Source organism: Sarcophilus harrisii, chromosome 5 (genome assembly GCF_902635505.1).
Source record: "Sarcophilus harrisii chromosome 5, mSarHar1.11, whole genome shotgun sequence".
Taxonomy (NCBI): Eukaryota; Metazoa; Chordata; class Mammalia; order Dasyuromorphia; family Dasyuridae; genus Sarcophilus; species Sarcophilus harrisii.
In genome coordinates, this window is record NC_045430.1 from 235,353,661 (window position 1) to 235,372,956 (window position 19,296).

The following is a 19,296-nucleotide window of genomic DNA, read 5'->3' on the forward strand; positions in this document are numbered from 1 at the left end:
TCTCTATTTACAATAAAATTAATAATAATAATAATAATAATATTTATACCCAAGTCATGAAACAATTTAAACAATAAGCTAAATGGCCTTGGGTTGTTTAAAAATAAATTTACCAATGAGTTAAAACAGGAGAGGTTAAATAAATTGAAGTAGAAAAGAAGGGCATTAGATATCATCTATCCTAGCCACTGCGATAAGAAATAAAAAGGTCAAGAGGAAAGCATCCTGGAATAGGAGAACTGGGGGAAATACCATTTCACATTGGATTTTGAAAGTAATCTGCTTTGCAACCTCTATTGATGATCAATTGATCTCTAGTAGTGCCTGAATGAATCCTTTCAACCTCTAGAGTCTGGGCAATGAGGTGGAAAGTGACAACTATTGATTTCTTGATGCTTTTCTGATTTTTATCACCCTGTGTCAAGTTAAGTGATGACAAGGAGAAAGAGAGTAAAAGTTACTGATCACAGCTAAATTAAATGTCCCCAAAACATGGAGGATTGGACTTAAGTGAGAGAGCTCAGAAGTTTGTAGAACCTGGGAATTGGATGAGAAATTGTATCTGGTTAGAGGTGATTATTAGTTTACCCACTTTGAATGAGTCTCTGCTTCCTGGGATCCTGGCTTCCTTTAATATTCAGCTCAACCTTTCCCCTCTATCAGAGGCCTTTCCTGACCTTCCCAGTTGCTAGTTTCTCCCTCTATCTGTGCCCTTAATGTTGCCTCCACTTAGTATCAGGAATTCTTTTCTCTAATATTAAATCCTCTCAAATGTTCAATTTATTTGATATTCACTTATGACATAAATTATATTTGCATTCATTCCTCAGTAAACACTCAAATAACCAGACATTCTTTCTTTAAATTTCATTTTTTGAATAATATTATTTGGATATGAATCGAGTCTAATTATTTATTTTAAAAAATAAAAGAGTTTTCATCTGGAACCCCTAAAGAATATTGTTCACCAACAACTGGTGATGTAAATAGACTTTGAAATCAAAATTAAATTAAGTGTCTAAGCTCACTGTTATGTATTCAACTTTCCCTTATGAAATCCCCATGAGAGCTCTATTTTTTAAACATCTTCACAAAGTTCTGAATAGTATGAACCAATGAAATAAGCTCCCTTTCTCCTGGGGCCTGCCAGCTTGACATTGTTGTCTGTGCTAGTGGGGATGAAAGCTTAATTAAAGATCTAATCTGAACTTTGGCAAAATAACTGTCTTGAAATTCTGACTATAGCAGATGCACTGAAGGCAAAAGTAAAAGAGGATAACATCTTATATCATCTCCAACCTTAACATGCTTTAGCTGCTGTCAGGGTTAGCATCACTGAATAGAGAAAAAATTACAAGGAAGCTTCTTCTGCAAAACAACAACAGAGGCTTGAACCTGCCCTCTGATAAACACACACTGTTGTACTATTTGGCAAGTCGGCCATTGTGACTGAACTCTTAAGAGCATGTTCTGAACGACATTTTCATAGATATGTGTCAATGCAATTACACAGAAGTAAAGGGAATTCAGAGCTAAATGTCAAATTATATTTGATATGCAGTGCTATAGACTGAATCACCCAACTTGTGGTGAGAACCAGCAACATCCATAGCTGTATTAGAGAATGATAGATCAAAATTTAAAGTAGTTTTTCAAATCTCAAAGCCTAGAAAAGTAATTTAACTAGGAAATAGAAGTAAAAGTGTAGTGGCAGGGAAAAAAGAATTTCAAGGTTTATATCTAACAATAACAGAGACTGAAATGAGACTAGTCAATTTCATTTTTTGAATCTCAGATTAATAATAATAACCAATCAATAGGTATTAATTAAATTCTGATTAGATGCCAACCAACTTTGTTAATTATTGGTGATAAAAAGACAAAGAAAAAACTGACCCTATTCTCAAGAAGCTTATATTCTAAAACAGAGTCCATTAAACAGTCTGTTAGGAAACACAGAGTTTGTAGTTGGAGAGAATGGAGTTCAAATACTCTTTACTTTAGATGATAGAAAGGATTCTGGACAAATCACTTCACTTCACTCTGCTCTAGTTTTACTATATGCAAAATGAGGGGTTTTGACCAAATGGCCTCAATGGTCTGATCCTATATATGTAATAAGTAACTGTGTAATATATGTAATTATGTATAATCCATGGGAATACATTCAAGTATTCTTAATCATCTTCATCCATTCTTTCATTATAAATCTAACAGATTTGGGTTTTTTTCATTTTATTTTTTTATAGTTATATAATTATCTGTGGTTATGTACAGGACCCAGAATAATCCTTTCTAACTTTAAGATTCCATGAAATGCTAAACAGGGACATCTACAAATTATAAATTTTATGATATTTCCAAAGAATCCCTACTTGGATAGTTTAAAACTACAGAAATAATTAGACATTAAACCTTTATAAGAATTGAATCAAAAAAGAGAAATCCCCAAAGCAGGCAAGGTACCTCCTCAATTTGACCCCTTAAAATTTCTACTTATCTTTCAAAGCAAAACAGAGATAACATCTCCAATCTATACTAAGTTTTTGTAATGGCCCTAGTTGGTACTACTTCAAGAAAATATTACTTCACATGAATTTGACGTTTACTAATCTGCATATTTGCTATAACATTCAATAGAATTCAGGTTCCTTGAAGATGAAAACTATTTTATTTTTATCCTTGAATAGGGACTAAAGGAAAATAAAGGTAGAGAGTTTCCTAATACAGCTCCTTATACGAATGAAATTATTTCCTATTTTTAAATATACTGAAGCAACTAGTACTGTATTTTACACATCACACACACACACATAAGATAGATAGATATAGATATGACAGATATACAGCATGTATCTATGAGGGAGTGAGCCTCTGTGTACATGTGTGTATATACACATGTGTACTTAGTAAACATTAAACTAGATTGAAGTGCTAGAAGAATTCTACCATCATCAGCCTTCCCCAAAATTATTGATCAGATTTTCCCCTTTCCTTTATTTTTTTCCTCTTCTCTTTTCTTTGTATACCCCTTCATTTTCTTTATTTCTTCTTTTTTACTCACATGTGCTGAAAAGTCTTCAAATGACAGTCTGTCACATTTTACTATGGACCAGACACTGTGCTAAATATAGGGGATACAAAGAAAAGTAAAACCATGGCCCTTAAGGAATGACATTCTAATAGGAGATTCAACACATAAACCACTCTGCACATGCAAAATAAGTTGGAGGTGATCTAAAATGGAAGGCAATGGAAGATAGGTTATCCCCAATTTCATTTGGGACCAAAGAGTTTAAGTTCCAATTTCTACATCTTTTTCACCTTTAAAAAAGGCAAATCATATCTTTTCTCTGATCCTCACAAGTTAAATTTGTACCCTGGTCCCAAGTTTCAAGAACTTAACGTTATTTTAACAAATTGCTTAAAATACAGAACAAAAATTGGATCTGGTAATAATAAGAAAATTATCATTAAATAAGTACGATCATATTTTATCATAGGATACTTTTAGAATAAATCCTACACAGGCTGCCATTGAGTGGTCTAAAAGCAACAATATGATCGTTGTAAGGATTTGACACATAATATAGGTTTGCAAACTGCAAGTATTTCAGTAAAATAGAATAGTTGACTTATGTCCCTTACCCAAGTTTTCAGTAGCTCCCTTTTGATACTGGACAAAATTCAAAACCCTGCGTCTTAGAATTTAAAGCCTTTCACACTATGATATTAGCCTACATTTCCAGATTAACTTCACATCAATTCCTTTGATATATTCTATTTTCCAGCCAGTTAAAATTCCCCAAACCTCCCAAGTGTTTATTTGTTCCCATTTCACTTTGTCTGTTCTTCCTATATATTATTAAATGCCTACTTATTTGCATCTTGTCTTTTCCCATTAGAATGTGAGTTCATGACAGGGCAGGAACTCTTTCTGCCTTTCTCTGAATCTACAGGGCTTATCACAGTGCATAGCACATAACAAGTCCTTAATAAAAACTTCTTAATTGTTAAAACCCTTGCTGGTTAAATCTCCAGTCTCCATGATTTTTCATAGGTGGTCTGACATTCCTGGAATTCAGTCCTTCCTCAGCTCAACCTATAGAAATTTTTAAGGTTTAAGGAAAATGCATGATCTATAGGAAGTTTTTCCTGCCCCCCCAACTGCCAGTAATCTATTTTTTAAAATTATATTTTATTTGTTAAACTCTAATAATATTGTATTCCTCCATTTAAATGTAAATTCCTTAAGATAGAAACTATTTTGAGTATGATTTTTGTGTCCCTCATACTTAGCTCACTGCCTAGTAGTACTGAAAAAACTTTTCATTAAATGAATAGTTGAATACCATTTTGTATATATGGTTTTCTTTGCAACTTCTACTCTTTGATATTCTACTTTAAAAATCATCAAAGAAACATAATTCACTACAATGTTAAGTACAAACAAATACTTTTGGAGATCATGAACCATAAGCTCAAAAAACTCACAATTTTGTGTCATTGTTTTTTTTAAAGTGAACAAGATCTTGGAATGTTTAACCAATCATTTCTTTTATTTGGCATTTCATCAGCTTCTTTTAAGGCACTAAGTAGAACATTTTAGAGGGATATGGAAAAAATTACAGAATTGGTAAAAATAAGCACATTTAAAAGAGAGTTAATTTCTTCAAAAAAGAAGAAAGATGAAAAGTAACTTAATTATATCCCAATACTTGAACAGTTGCTAAATGGATAGGGCTAAAATATTACTATTTTTCCAGTGAAGATTAAACTATCTTTGTTTTTATATGGGTAGAGTAGCTTTTGGAAGGACAAAAAAAATTTCACTTCTCACTTATTCAATTATATATATATGAAAATTACATAGAGTCTATGCATATATATGTTTATTGGTTGCCATAGAAATCAGTTAAGGAAGTCAGAGGAATTAAGATGTAGTTTAAATAGCTCTTTTGATTAAATATTTGAATACATATAGGATTTGTAATTTTCACAAATATAGAGAGGCAGAGATTTTTTTGAACTCTGAACTCCAAGTCCAAGTCCAAGATTCCATGATGATTTTGCACGCCTGTGATAAAAAATATTCAGTAAAATTCATACTAAACTTTCAATTAACCATAAGAAAAAAAAAGTAATTCCTACCAAATTCACTATTTATTGGATGTAAGATCTATATGAGACAAAACAAATTCTTTGCAAGGCAACATTTCCAATATTTTCCAGGGTCATTCCTTTGTCCATAACGGTTTCCAATAAAAAAAAATCAGGCTGAAAGTTACATATAGTGCAATTTGCTAGACCCCAGGAGGAAAAAACTAAACTAAATATAGATGAACATTAAGTAAAATGTTACATGGCATTGAACAGATGAGGAATTATGCCAATTAGAAATATACTGTTTTCTGACCATTCTGACCATTGAGTCATAATTAGTTTTCCCTATATTCATCAAAACATGTATGCAAAGCTTTATAATTTCCTAAATTTTTCCATTCAGTAGTCTAACATACAACATTCCAATTGGCAGGCCCACTTTTTAATTCAATGACACTTGATAAAATTTCACTGTTTTTTCAGAGAGTACCTAATTTGCTTGTAAAATATAAACCATTTGAGTACTGTGGGGGGAGGGATTTCTAAAAGAAACACAAATTTAATTCCAAGTAGGGAAAATTACATTGGCAGATGGTCATCTTCTCCATCCACTTTTCTTAATTATTTTTACATCTTAAAATGGAAGGTGGGTAAGAAAGGACCATTGAGAGGAAGACTATCAGGAAATGACCAAGACACAAAATATTAAAAAGCATGAATAACACGGCAGAGGAAGTGAAGGACAGGGAAAACTAAAAAAGAAAGAAAAAATATGGGAAAGAAAGGGAGGAGTGGCAGAAGAGAAAGAACAAAGGAATTTGATACTTTTCTCTATCCCAACTACACTCTAGTCAGTTTTATGTCATCAATGCATCTAAAAGCTTGTGAAAGCTTTATCTAACTTTAGATTTGTTGATAACTTTATTTGTGACCGTGGAATTACATTAAGAAATTTGTCTTGCATAATGTCCTCATCTGTAAAAGAGGAATGGCATTATCAACCTATTTACAATGATTGTGGTGAGGATGAGTTAATAAAATATACTATGAAACTATATGCAAATATTCTATCAGCATTCAGGGTTGTTTTATGCTACTCTTTGGGGGGTACCCAAAGATACAACTAGCTCCCAATAAGTGATAGCATGCAAATGAAGGGTCTGAAGTTCAGAAAGACTCTATTACCACTAAATTGAACCTAAAATGAATTTTGCATCAAAAACAATATCACATTCCTCATTTATACTCCAGCGCAATGCAATAGCTAACTAGATCTTGGTCATTATAGAATTTTCACATTTATCTAAATAGGAATGGCTGGGCTTTTGATCTGAGAGCTCATTAGTTACATGTCAACTGTTAGCACATTAAAGTGGAATATGCAAACGACAATAGTGCTAAAGCTATCTGTATGCTAATTAAATATTTGGACCTCTAGGTGCTACAATGCTTACTTAGGCAGTCATCTGATAAGACAACATGAAAATGCCCAAATGGTATATTTTGATTCCCTTAACTCATGCTCAAATATATTTTTTCTCCACTAAACAAATTTCCAAGAATGAGTGTTTTGGCTGTACCATATTAATAAGGACAGCTCTGCAAAGGACAAGACTTGGTCCTGAAATGTCTACACTATATAATTTGATAGCATCGTTAAATAGCACTGTCCCATTTCCCAAAACATTTCTTTTGTCATCATTCCATACTAAGAGGAGTTGACAAAATGTTGATACCAAAAATGTTTATGTTGCAAAACCTTTTCTGAACAAAGATTGGCATGGTACAGTTGTGGATATTGAGAATTTTCAGGCCTTGGGCATGGATCACCTAGAAAGCTGCTTAAAACTCTGTAACTAGCCCTTTGGAAGATGTCCTAAGACATCATCCCTCCATGAAGATCTTATTCCCTGTCAATAACCCAGCAGGAAAAAAGTTTTGATTCTGTAGTCATTTGCAAATTAGAAAAACGTTTAGAACCTCAATTGGCATGCTGGCCTGAAAAACATTCTTTTCAAATATAATTTCTCTTTGAAATCAGAGCTAACAACTTGACTCAGTGCATTCTCTTCTGCCTCTTCCTAGTACAACCACCCCTCTGGGGGAAAAAAACTTTCCCCATGGGAGCAGTTCTATGTCCAAGGAAATCTCGTCACTGTTGCTAGCTCCCACCTAGCACTGCCTCATCCCCCAGTTGTAAGTAATGAATGGCCAATGGTAGAAAGAGAGAGGATTCAAGTAGATGCATGTAGACAAAAGCACTGAAAATTACCTTTCTTGATAATGTGGTATAGTAGAGATTACTAGATGTGAAAACCAAAGACCTAAGTTCAAATTAGCTGGTCAACTTTAAGAAGCTTCCTAAATAGCTTAGGAAAGTCATTTAATATCCCTGAGACTGTTTCCTCCCATGTAAAATGAGACAGTTAGACTATATGACATCTATGGGTCTATATCTATGATCCTCATTATTCTATAGAGATAACATGTATATGTGTATAACTTTATACATACATATATATATATATATATGTATTTACACATACGTATATAAAAGCTAGAACCAAAATCAAACCTCTATTTTATTATAAATGTAATTTAGATTAAGGGTAGAAAAAGTCTCTCATTATTTACATATTACGTTATATATATATTATATAAGTCAATCATTTTACTTCTCCACAAAAAGTAAACATTACTGTCCTTGTGAAAGTTAATGTTCGAAATCTTTCAGTATGCAATGATCTGAAAACAAGTTGCCATGGTGCAATTAATTGTCTGTCCAACAGTCTGCTTTCCCCATGACAATTTGAAGATTCATAAATTTTAGACTTTAGATGAGTTTAAATATTCCAAAAGATGGCTAGGCTATAAATTATAAGTCAAGCTCAATCAGTTGAGTTAAGTGTCTCCCATTAATTCCCATCCCCTATATAATTCAGGAAGTTAAGGTAGAGTGATCAAAGTTTGATCAACTTTGAAGAAAGTCTTGAGAATCAAATAGATTCTGGCAACTAAGTTGTTCAATCTCCTAGGACAGTTTTGGGTGCTATGACATTAATAAAACCTGAACAATATTCTATTCCTGTCCAAAGAGGATAATGCCTTCATTATCAACTCCCTTTGAATATTTCATTTGAGTGTTTGTGATAATGGGTAACACTCCCCTATTCATAATCAGGGTATGGGCCATGACACCACTGATGATTGGAGAAAATATGTACTGTAAGTTCATCAGTATGATAAGCAATAATCTTGATACAATAATCTTCCCCCCATATAATGGACCAGTTTTGTATGTGCAGAGCAAAGAATCTTCATTTTTTACAGATTAGGTAAATATTCTCCAATGTTACATATTCAAATATTTCTGAAGCTTCTGGTTCAGCACTGAAGAATTTCTGTATGACATAAGAAAAACAGACAAGCCTAATCAACACAAAAATGTATTGCTAATAGTTCAGTTTTGATAAATAATATTAATTGAACACCTTTCAGGGGCTCATGGTATGGCAAACCAAGATATAAGGAATATCATTTTCCTTAAGAAGCCTACATCTTCATAAAAAGGGAAAGGACCCACATTTGCAAAAATGTTTGTAGCAATCCTTTTTGTAGTGGCAAGGAACTGAAAACTGAGTGGATGCCCATCAGTTGGGGAATGACTAAATAAATTATGGTATATATGTATGTTATGGAATATTATTATACTATAAGAAATGATCAACAGAATGATTTCAGAAAGGCCTGGAGAGACTTACATGAGTTAACAGTAAGTGAAGGAAGTATCAGGAGAACACTGTACATAGCAACAAGATTATATGATGATTAACTCTAATGGACATGGCTCTTTTCATCAATGAGGTGATTCAGTCCAGTTCTAATACATTTATGATGGAGAGAACCATCTGCATACAGAAAGAGGACTGTGGGGATCGAATGTGAATCTCAACATAGTTTTTTCACCTTTTTGTTAGTTTGTTTGCCTTTTTTCTTTCTCATTTTTTTTCCTTTTTGATCTGATTTTTCTTATGCAGCATGATATATGTGGAAATAAGTTCAGAAGGGAAAAAAAGCTTACATCTTAATATGAAAAGTTTGACGTATACAGGGAATTTTTTCAAGACAAGGTACTCAAAGATAATGTACAATAAAATTTATGTTAGCTTTATATTTCTGTCACTCTTTATACTTTATATCATAGAAATGTCAACTATATGGCCTACAATACTCCTGGCCCACACCAGATTAAAATTAATTGGGAAATATTTAACAAAATAAAGAATAATAGAGAAAAAAGATAATAGAGGTAGAAGAGTTAAGGGACTTTACTAAATAAAGTCTTGTGATCAGATTGCATCAGATCCAGAACTCTTCTCGACTCAAAAGTATTGTTCCAAGTACCAAACTCAGACTCACATGCAAGATTTTACAATTAATTAAAATGCCAGAGACATTTATTTCTATATTACAGCAAGGCCCTGAGAATCAAAAGATTTAAGTTCTAATTCCAGGTCTATGAGTAACTAGCTGTGTGGTATTGGTCATGTCCTCTTCTCCCAAACATATCCCTCAATTTCCATTTCTCTGGTCGGAGGAACCTGAATTGGATACTTTTTATAGTCTCCTTCAGTCCTAAAATTTCATGAAATGCATATTTACTCTATTATTAAACCAGAAGGACATTAAAACAAAAATAGAAAGATCTAGGGTTTAATTCAGAGATTCAAAAAAATTGCAGATGGGAAACTAATAAATCTTGTGGATTAATTGATAATAAAAGAAAAACCAACATCAGATTATAATAAAGTAAAACACTGACTCTCTTTAATCTGTAACATATCCAGTACCCTACAGTCCAATGCCATTTGGTGCATGGAGGAACTCAATGATGTATTTATCTACATAGATTTAGATGCCACAAATTATGTTTTAAAAAACAGTTCAATAGTAAAAAGAAAAAAGCCAAGAAACATACAATAAAGGTTTCTTAATGTTGTTCTATAGTAAGTGGACATAGATTTTTATATTCTTTTCATTGTCTTTCCTTTTTATGGGAGAAAAAAATGTTAAAAAGGAGCAAAACTTTTTTCCAGACTTTGGTATCTTCTCCTTATTTGTATACTTTATCTCTCAACAACTTCAAAATGGTGAGAATAACACACACTGTAACTGGAACTTATTAATAAGGATACAATTAGCAAATAGGAAGGCTTCATGAGTAATATTTCATACTAAAGACCTTCTCTCTAACATCAGATGATTGACTAAAAGATATAGTGATACAAGATTCCATTGTGCTATTGTTTGTTGATTGTCAAAAATAAGTTTGATTTGGGAAAACAAAATGTTACCTTAAAAGACTTTCTTACAACAAGGTTTCAATTGTGTATACATCTAAATGATGCAAGATTTTAAAAACATTTTTTAAAATAACCTTGTTCAGTCTTTGATCAATAATACCTGGTCAAGCATGAAATTTATGCTTGCTAGAGATATTTGTTTCTGCATTGGTAGAGATATAGAAGAGATTCTAACTTGAATTTGAAAAGGCCATCTCTATACATTATGAGGTCCTCCAGATGCTATTGTGATAAAAGCAATATTTTTGGATTGCATCAAACTCTGGAAATATTTAAGAGTCTCCAGAATGGAAATTACAAACTCAAAAAAGCAGATAGCAACATATCAGCAAAGAACAAAAAGAAGAATCTGAGTAAAGCTCCTATTAAAATCAAGTAGGATCAGAAAAGAAATGGACTGACCATGTGACACAAATCAGTAGTGACCATTAAAAGAGCTCTGTAGTGTTTTATCAAAGTCAAAATAAGTGACAAAAGGCCTTCAGCATGTTATGTAAACCTCCTGAGATGAATCACTGGGAATATATTGTCAACAGACTTTAGCAAGGTGAAGTAGGGGAGGGGTAGATGGCCTTTTTCATCACTTAAATGACTATCAACATGAACTAAATCACAGATACATTCAAATATTTCAGTCCCCTGAAAACCTATTATACAGCAATCTTTTATATCCATTATTTCTGAGAAGCATGGAGTGGATTTTACAGATAACTGATTTTATAAATATCTTTTTAGGACATGGAAAAAAAAATAAGGTGATATGAATAAATGAAAAAGAAGCATTAATTGAGTACTACTACATGCAAAGCACACTGTTAAGTGCTTGGTTTACAAATAAAAGTATAAGATATTTTCTGCTCTCAAGGGGCTCGCATTCTAAAGCAGAGATAGAAGATAGATAGACAGACAGACAAAAAGACAGATGGATGGATAATCTTAGTTGTAGGTCAGGTAGAAAGGCCTTGTGGTTTTTAGAGTGCAACAACAAAACAGAACATTGTCTCTAATATCATTTCTAATAAAATGACACCAATGTCTGATTTGGAATCATTTGAGAATGCCAAGGACCTTTTTAAGTTTTCATTAATTATGTTTGGAGCTCCTGAAAGAGCAGGCTCCAGGTTGTATGTCTGCAGAGTTTGCTTCCTAAGATTATGGCTGGAAGAATTGCTATTTGCAAGGTTTGGTAGGTCAGGTTCATGAGATATTTCCACTAGAGTCTTGAAAAGAGCTGGTGGTCAAAATGGTGATGGTTGTTTGGCTTGTCCCCATCTCTCCCTTGCTGTTTCAGCAAGTCTGGCTTGCTTCTTTCATGGATAGTAATTGAACAATTTTCCCACTTAGACAACTTCTCCATGTGAATTGCTTTCCCAGATGATTAGTGTAAAGACAAGAGTAGAAACAGAGCTGGTAGTCTAGAACAAGAGTGAGAAGAGGGGTACTGCCACTTCTAGGGTAGCACACTACCCTGTCAGATCTGTATCTTCTTGAAAAGGGAGTATTTCACTGAATAAAATTCACTTTTTGATGACAGAGGATCGGTTACTTAACTAAAGTACATTGTACTGCTGCCCTTAGGAATCACTGACAAGTTTAAGGCTAGATATTCTCTAGAAAATAGGCATTTAATTATAATATACTCATTAAAACATTCTAAAAATATATACAATTTTGAAAGTTATTATTTTTACACTAATGAATATATTATTTTCTTTGTATTTCTGGTGCAATTGCACATAACCTAGTAGTTACCTGCTTAGTTAATATTTCATGTTAAAATGTGGGAAAGTTTTTGAGTCATTCCCATGAAAAGGCATTTCTCTGGAGAAAAAGAAAAAAAAAGCCATGCTACATCCTATGTACATTTATCTATATAGTAAAACACAAGTTTCTCAAAAGTAGCAACTTTTTAATCATTGCTTTTACATTGCTAGTACATCGCACAGTTCCATAAACACAGTAAGTATACTAGTGTTTTGTATTTGTATGAGTACATCTGTGTGGATATGTATATATACACAGATGCAAATGTATTTATACATGTGTGTATGTATGTGTGAAAATATAGACCTATATGTTGTTGACTTTGTTTAATCAAGAATAGTTAATTATGATCTTTATGAATTAACAATAACAGAAGCCCACATATAGAAGATATTTTAAGTGCTATCAGACCAATAAAAAGAGACATAGTGGCTTAGAGATTTTATTCTTAAGCATACAAGAAAGGTAGTACTCAAGGTTTTTAATTACATGACCTCTGAATTATTTTTGAGAAAAGTTTGTGAATTGTAAATTCTAAAGCTTACACACTATATTTTAGAATTTTTAAAGTATTTTATAACTTTTTCTTCTTGTGGTATGTGAAGGATAATGTGTTCCTTGGGGAATAATAAAGGTATAATTATTAGTATGAAATACTCCATGTTAAGATAAAATGTGTAAATAATTGATACAAAATTTATAATGCCCATGATTTCTTTATTATATCTGCCATATCAACTTAGCAGCAATTAAGAGAAAAGATTTTTTTTTTGGTCAAAGAGAATCACATTGGATAGAAAATTTTAAATCCTAGGAAATAAAAAAAATATATAAAAAAATAAAAATAAATAAATAAAAAATCCTAGGAAATAGTGCTATCTGTTATCTGTTGCAGATGGCTGCTTCTGTTTTCATCTGCACTGGAGAAATGCCAGCAGCGTATCAGGAGACACTGTACTGGAGATATGCCAGAAAGATATCAGGAGAAACTTTATTGAAAGAAGAGACTGAGATTATGTCCAAAATTAGAATGTAAAACATATATCAGTATACCAGGAAAGAATTTTGATCAGGAAAAGAAAAGTAGATAGCATACTGAATCCTTTTAATGATAGGTACACAAATGTGAGTTAAAATACTTAATCACAAAGTGAAGTGATGCTAGTATCTTTGAAGCCTGGTATTAAGAATGATCAAGATTATCAGAAATATGAATTTTCCCTAAGAGAAGTCACCAAATGGGGAACCTCAGACAGAATCCTATCATTTTCACAAATAATGCCTTGAACGGGAATTTCATTTCCTACTTTAAAAGATCTAATCATGACAAGGGAGGCCAGAAATTTGTTTTGACCTATCCTTCACTCTATGTCCTATAAAATCCCCAAATAACTCTTGCTATACTTTGTTTTGTATTAAGGGATTAGCTCATTTGAAGCTCTAAAATTTCTCTCTTTCCCTCTCTTTCCATTTCTCTCTTTCTCTTAATCTCTCTCTCTCCTCTCTCTTTCTCTTAATCTCTCTTAATCTTTTTCTCTCCTCTCTCTCTCTTAATCTCTCTCCTCTTTCTCTCTTAATCTCTCCTCTCTCTTCTTTTCCCTCCCTCTCCCCTGCTTCTCTCTCCTTTATCTTCTCATTCCTAGTATCAAAAACATTCTGTATGCAGGAATTTTCATTATAAAGTTGGCATTTATTTTGTTGCAATATTTATCTCTTGTTCAACAAGATATTTCACTAAGTTAAAAACCACCTTAGCAAAATAAATGTCATCTTTTACATGAAAACTGCTCACCCTGAAAGAGGCAAGAGATTCATTTAAACAAAATATTTGTATGATAAGAAGCCACAAATATCTTAGTGACTTGAGAGAAATTCTTAGATTACATAGTATATCCCATCATGCATGTCTTAAATTAAATTACATTTTCTTTTAAGTAAGAGAGAAATAGCATTGCATAGTATGCTGGATTTGAAGTCTGGAAAACCTGTCTTCAAATTTTCCTCTAGCCTTGACTAACTGAATGAGGCTAGACAACATGTACAAATTTACTGAGCCTCTGAAACTTTAAGTTATAAATAAACTTTAATCTTCCCCTAGTAGAAGGAGTTCTCACGATGGAAGTTCATAAACCAGTGATAAGTATTTAAAAGCATATATGTCAAGGACCGATTTCTCAATTAAAAAAGAATATGTGCTAGTTAGTATTGACACAATGAAAGAGACTTCATTACATTTCAGGAAAACTGATTTCTGACTTCATCAAAATACAGGAATACTGATTTCTCTGATATTTAAAAATGATATTGCTGTGCCAGGAATTATTTATGAAAATGATTCATAATCATGGAAATAGAATTCTACATTATATCTTTTTGAAAGTTCAGAAAATCGGTCTCCCATGCAGCATTCTCTTCCAAAACATACAGAGCCTGTTCATTTTGGTTAAAAGACAAGGTCTCTCATCAACAATTGGAAACTCTTTCCCCCTGCTGCAAATGGGCAACTCTTTTATCTCTTATGTTCTTAAAGAGTTAGTAGTACACTTTGAGGTTAATTGATTTAACTGTAGTCAGTATTAGAATCATATTATCACATAATTTTGAGAGTTAAAAAGGAACTCAGCAGAGTAACCATCTTATCCAACCTTCTCCAATATAAATAACACATTTTATTCACTCTCTGCTAAAAGTCTGCCACGGAAGAAGTCTTCATCTCTATCTGAGGTCAACCATTCTACTCCTACACAGCACTGATTGTTGAGCAATTGTTTCCACATCAAGCTTAAAGTTGTTTTTCCACAGCTTCTGTCCATAGTTCCTGGTTTTGTCCCCTATGACTCAACAGAAGAAGCCCAATTCCTTCTCCATATGGACACTCTTCAAATAACTAATTACAATTAACACATCCCCCCTTATCCTTCTCTTCTCCAGATCTTTTTTTTTTAAATCAGGCTGGCCCTTCATACATTCTTCCAATTGCTCCTTTTTTAATTGTTAATCAGGAAAAATGGAGGTAATCCTTATTGAAGATAGAGGAGAAAGTAAGTCTAATGAGCCCCTAATGGCACTAAATAAATAGCACATAAAACAAGACTGAGTTTGACAAGAATAAATTATGCTTTCCTTTAACCAGACTTAAAAAAAAAAAAAAAGCCGGATTAAGCCATGCACCAATCAGAACAGATGGACATAGATGAATAACACAAAGATAAGTCTTAATTCACTTACATCATGTTGAGGGATTTTTATCATTATGGTCAAAACAATTCTGCTGGCAATCATATACTGACCACAGGAGACACATTGGCCACTGGTACAAGAGAATTCTTCTGCTCAGCAAGGATATTGTGTTTGTGTTTTTTCCCAGGCATAGACGTGGAGGTTATCCAGCCCAATAAAATCTTTCTTCCATTGTGTAGTCCCTTCAAAAACAAAATAGAGAGATAGAATTTTAAACATTTGAATGAAAATGAATTTTTTTTAAAAAAAACTTATAGAATGAAAAGTGTTAATACAGTATCTGAGTCATTAAAAATAATGCAAAATGGGCATCCAATCCATATTTATGCTCTATTCATTTTTATATGTATTTATTTTTTCCATTACCATGTAATGGTACCTTACATTACCGTGTAAGGTTTTTGCAAGTAGGAATTGCCTCATTCTTTGTACTGTATGTTCCTAAGTGCCACCTAAGCAGTGAGATGGCACAGTGCATACAGGACATGGTGTGGAATCAAAAACATGAGTTCAAATTCAGTCTCAAACACTTACTAGCTATGTGGTCTTGTACAAGTTACTTAACCTCAGTTCACCTTGATTTCTTCATTGTAAAATGAGTTGAATATTAGCATCTAGCTTTTAGTATCTAGTTTGTGAGTATCAAATGATTTAATGTTTTGTAAAGCACTTATAGTCCGGTACCTGGCATATAATAGTTGTCATATAAATGCTTATTTTCTTACTTTATCCAGTGCTTAGCACACAGAAAGTTCTTAATATCTGTTGATTGGTTCATAACATATAAAAGGATGTTGGATCTACAAAGAGTAGATTGAATTCAAAGCTATAGTTGTTGACTAAAGGACTGATGTGTTTTCATCACCTTCATTCCTATGCACAGATTCAATTCTGGGCCAATTCTGTCCCATGCAGACAGAGCATGGTGGAGAAATCTCAAATCTGAGTTCAGTCTATTTCCAAGTTTCATTTATTCACCTAACTGAAGAGAACATTTTTTAACCATATCAAATGGGGCATAGCCAAATCAATAGATCAGAAGTTTCATGGGAACCCCTTAAGCCATTACTTTTCAATTTAGGAAATAATACTAGTCATAAACACCATTATTATGTTTTCTTAACACTCCTTCAAATGAGAGAGACCAAAAAAAATGTTATTTAAAGATGTATTTTTACTATTGAATTAATATACAGTCCTGAATTAATCAATTAACTAAGGGGGGGGGAGAGAGAGTAAAATATAGAGATTTACACTAATAGATATAAAGAGATACATACCTTTATACATTACTTAAATTGAAGTATTGCTAAGGACACTTCGGTCTAGAAAGAAATGTAAACCCTAAATCATATCCCATATAAGTACAAAATTAATAGCAGTTTACAATCATTTCACGCTTCAAGGTTTGCTTAGTGTGTTATATAGATTAACTCATTTAAGCTGCTGTAAACAACTCTTTGAGGCAGCTACTACTGGCATTATTATTCCTCATTTAGAGATAATAAAACAAGCTTGAAGAGATTCCTTATTTTTTTCCTTATATCATCCAGGTAGTAAGTATCAGAGATAGAATTTGGACCCAGGCCATCTTGCCTCCAAAACCTCCAAGACCATCACTCTATTCACTATGCCATAATCAACCAGAATACTAGTATTTTGGAATAAAGATAGAATTTATCTTAAAATTGTTTCCCTTGACATTCATACAAAATTTCTACTACAACTTTGAGCTATCAAATATTTGGTGAAAAAGCCTAGATTTCAAAACCTTGATTGATGTCACATTTAGATCATATAAATCATTCCGTTTCTTCATTAGTCAAGTGCAAAATACAGCTGACCACGATGAGATTTTGGAAACCAAAATTATCTTTCAATATGCTTTAAAACAACATTACTAACAAGTCAAGAAGGAAGCCAGCATTAATTAATAACTTATTATTCACCAGGTACTGTGCCAAGTATGATGACCACTGAGACAAAAATCCGTTTTTAGCTTTAAAATTGAAATTGAAACATCATTCAACTTGTATCTTTCAGTTAAATACAGTAAGCAATATTACAAGGACAATGCAACAGTGGTGCCTTTGGGGGTTAAAAATTAGGTGTCAGCAGAAAACAAAAAATAAGAATGTATGTGTGTAGAAAGGTAAGTGTAACAGGTCAAGAGAAAACTGAACTTTTCTGGGTTTGCTATAAAAATGATATAGTTCAGAAAAGAGAGCTTATACATCATATGGAATACAAAGAGCAAAATGCTATTTTTTCTATGTTATCTCCTTGCATCTCTCATTCTACTGCTTATTTGGGAATGCAGACCTCTAAGTCTGGAGGACAAAATAACAAGACTGGTAGGAGCACCAAATGCAAAAATTTTTCCCATGACTTTATAACTTTAGAATTATATAGCTATATAAATAGATGTACCTTATACCTGTTCCTATTTTAATTCATTCCAGAGTAAAATGCAAATAGAAGAGCTTTCCCATTATAGAGTAGCCTTATTAATAATGTCAGTCCCTGTTGATTATACAATTTCAGTAGCTTCCCATAAATTCTTTAAAAATAGCAGCAATTTAAATACATCCTCGGTTTATATGGCTTGCTATGGACACACAGAAATATAAATGACTACATGCACAGCACTGTCATGTTTAACATAAAGGTGAATTCAAAATAGCAATTGATCTCTCGACTTTTCTGAATGTTCAGTATAATTATGTGGAAAAGCAACTGAAGTTTCTAATTAAAGCCAAGGGAAATTAGAATTATGGGAGTAGCATCGGACAGTCTTGTGATTCTTCTATTCTATTAGGGAACTCACTTCACTCTGCATTAGTTGATACATCTTTCCATGTTTTTCTGAAGTTTGCCTGCTCATCATTTCTAATACAAAAAAAAATTAGTATTCCAGTACATTCATATACTACAGTTTGCTCAGTCATTCCCAAAACAATGATCATCCCCTCAGTTTTCAAATCTTTACCACAACAAAAACAGCTGCTATACATACTTTTGTACATGTGGATCCTTTTCCCTTTTTAATGATCTCTTTGGGATGCAGGCCCAATAGAAACACACTGCTGGATCAAAGGGATGCCCTATGGGCAGAATTTTAAAGGATTCCAGTTATTCTTGATTTCAAGTCCAGCAGTCCTCCATTGTTCCAAGGCAACTTTTATAGGTAATCAGTCCATCCACTGTTCCAAGGCAACTTTATAGGTATTCAGTCCATCCACTGTTCCAAGGCAACTTTATAGGTATTCTACTCATGTCTTATTGGCCTGTGTTGTGCCAAAAGAATCCTGGTAACTTTAAATAATCACTTTAACTAAAATTTTGAGGTGTATATGAGAAAATGGTCAAATAAAAAATGCATATGAAACTTTTATAAAAAGACAAATATTAATTATTTCTCCTTTAGTGCCTTAGATGTTGTCATAATCTCAGTTACAGACACTTCTGTTTTCACTCACTCTGTGATGACAGCATTTAGCATCCAGGGTATTTTAAAATCAGCCCGAGTCAGGATAAGGGAAAATCCTTGATCTTTATTTTTTGTGGAGGTGAAGGGGAATAGCACGCAATCCAGCCAGCAGTGCCTCTAGCTCTCATACTCCACCCACCAAATCTGTACACAATCTCCTATACAACACATCACACTTGGACTCTCTAGTGGGCGGGGCCATTCTTTCTCCAAGCATATATTAATAGAGTATTGTCCAATTGCTAATTAGCTTTAAGTGCTGGAACTCAGTGTATCTGCTCAGCTTCAGCCCATTACATCACTCACCCACAGTTAAAGCATTACTTGTCCACAGTC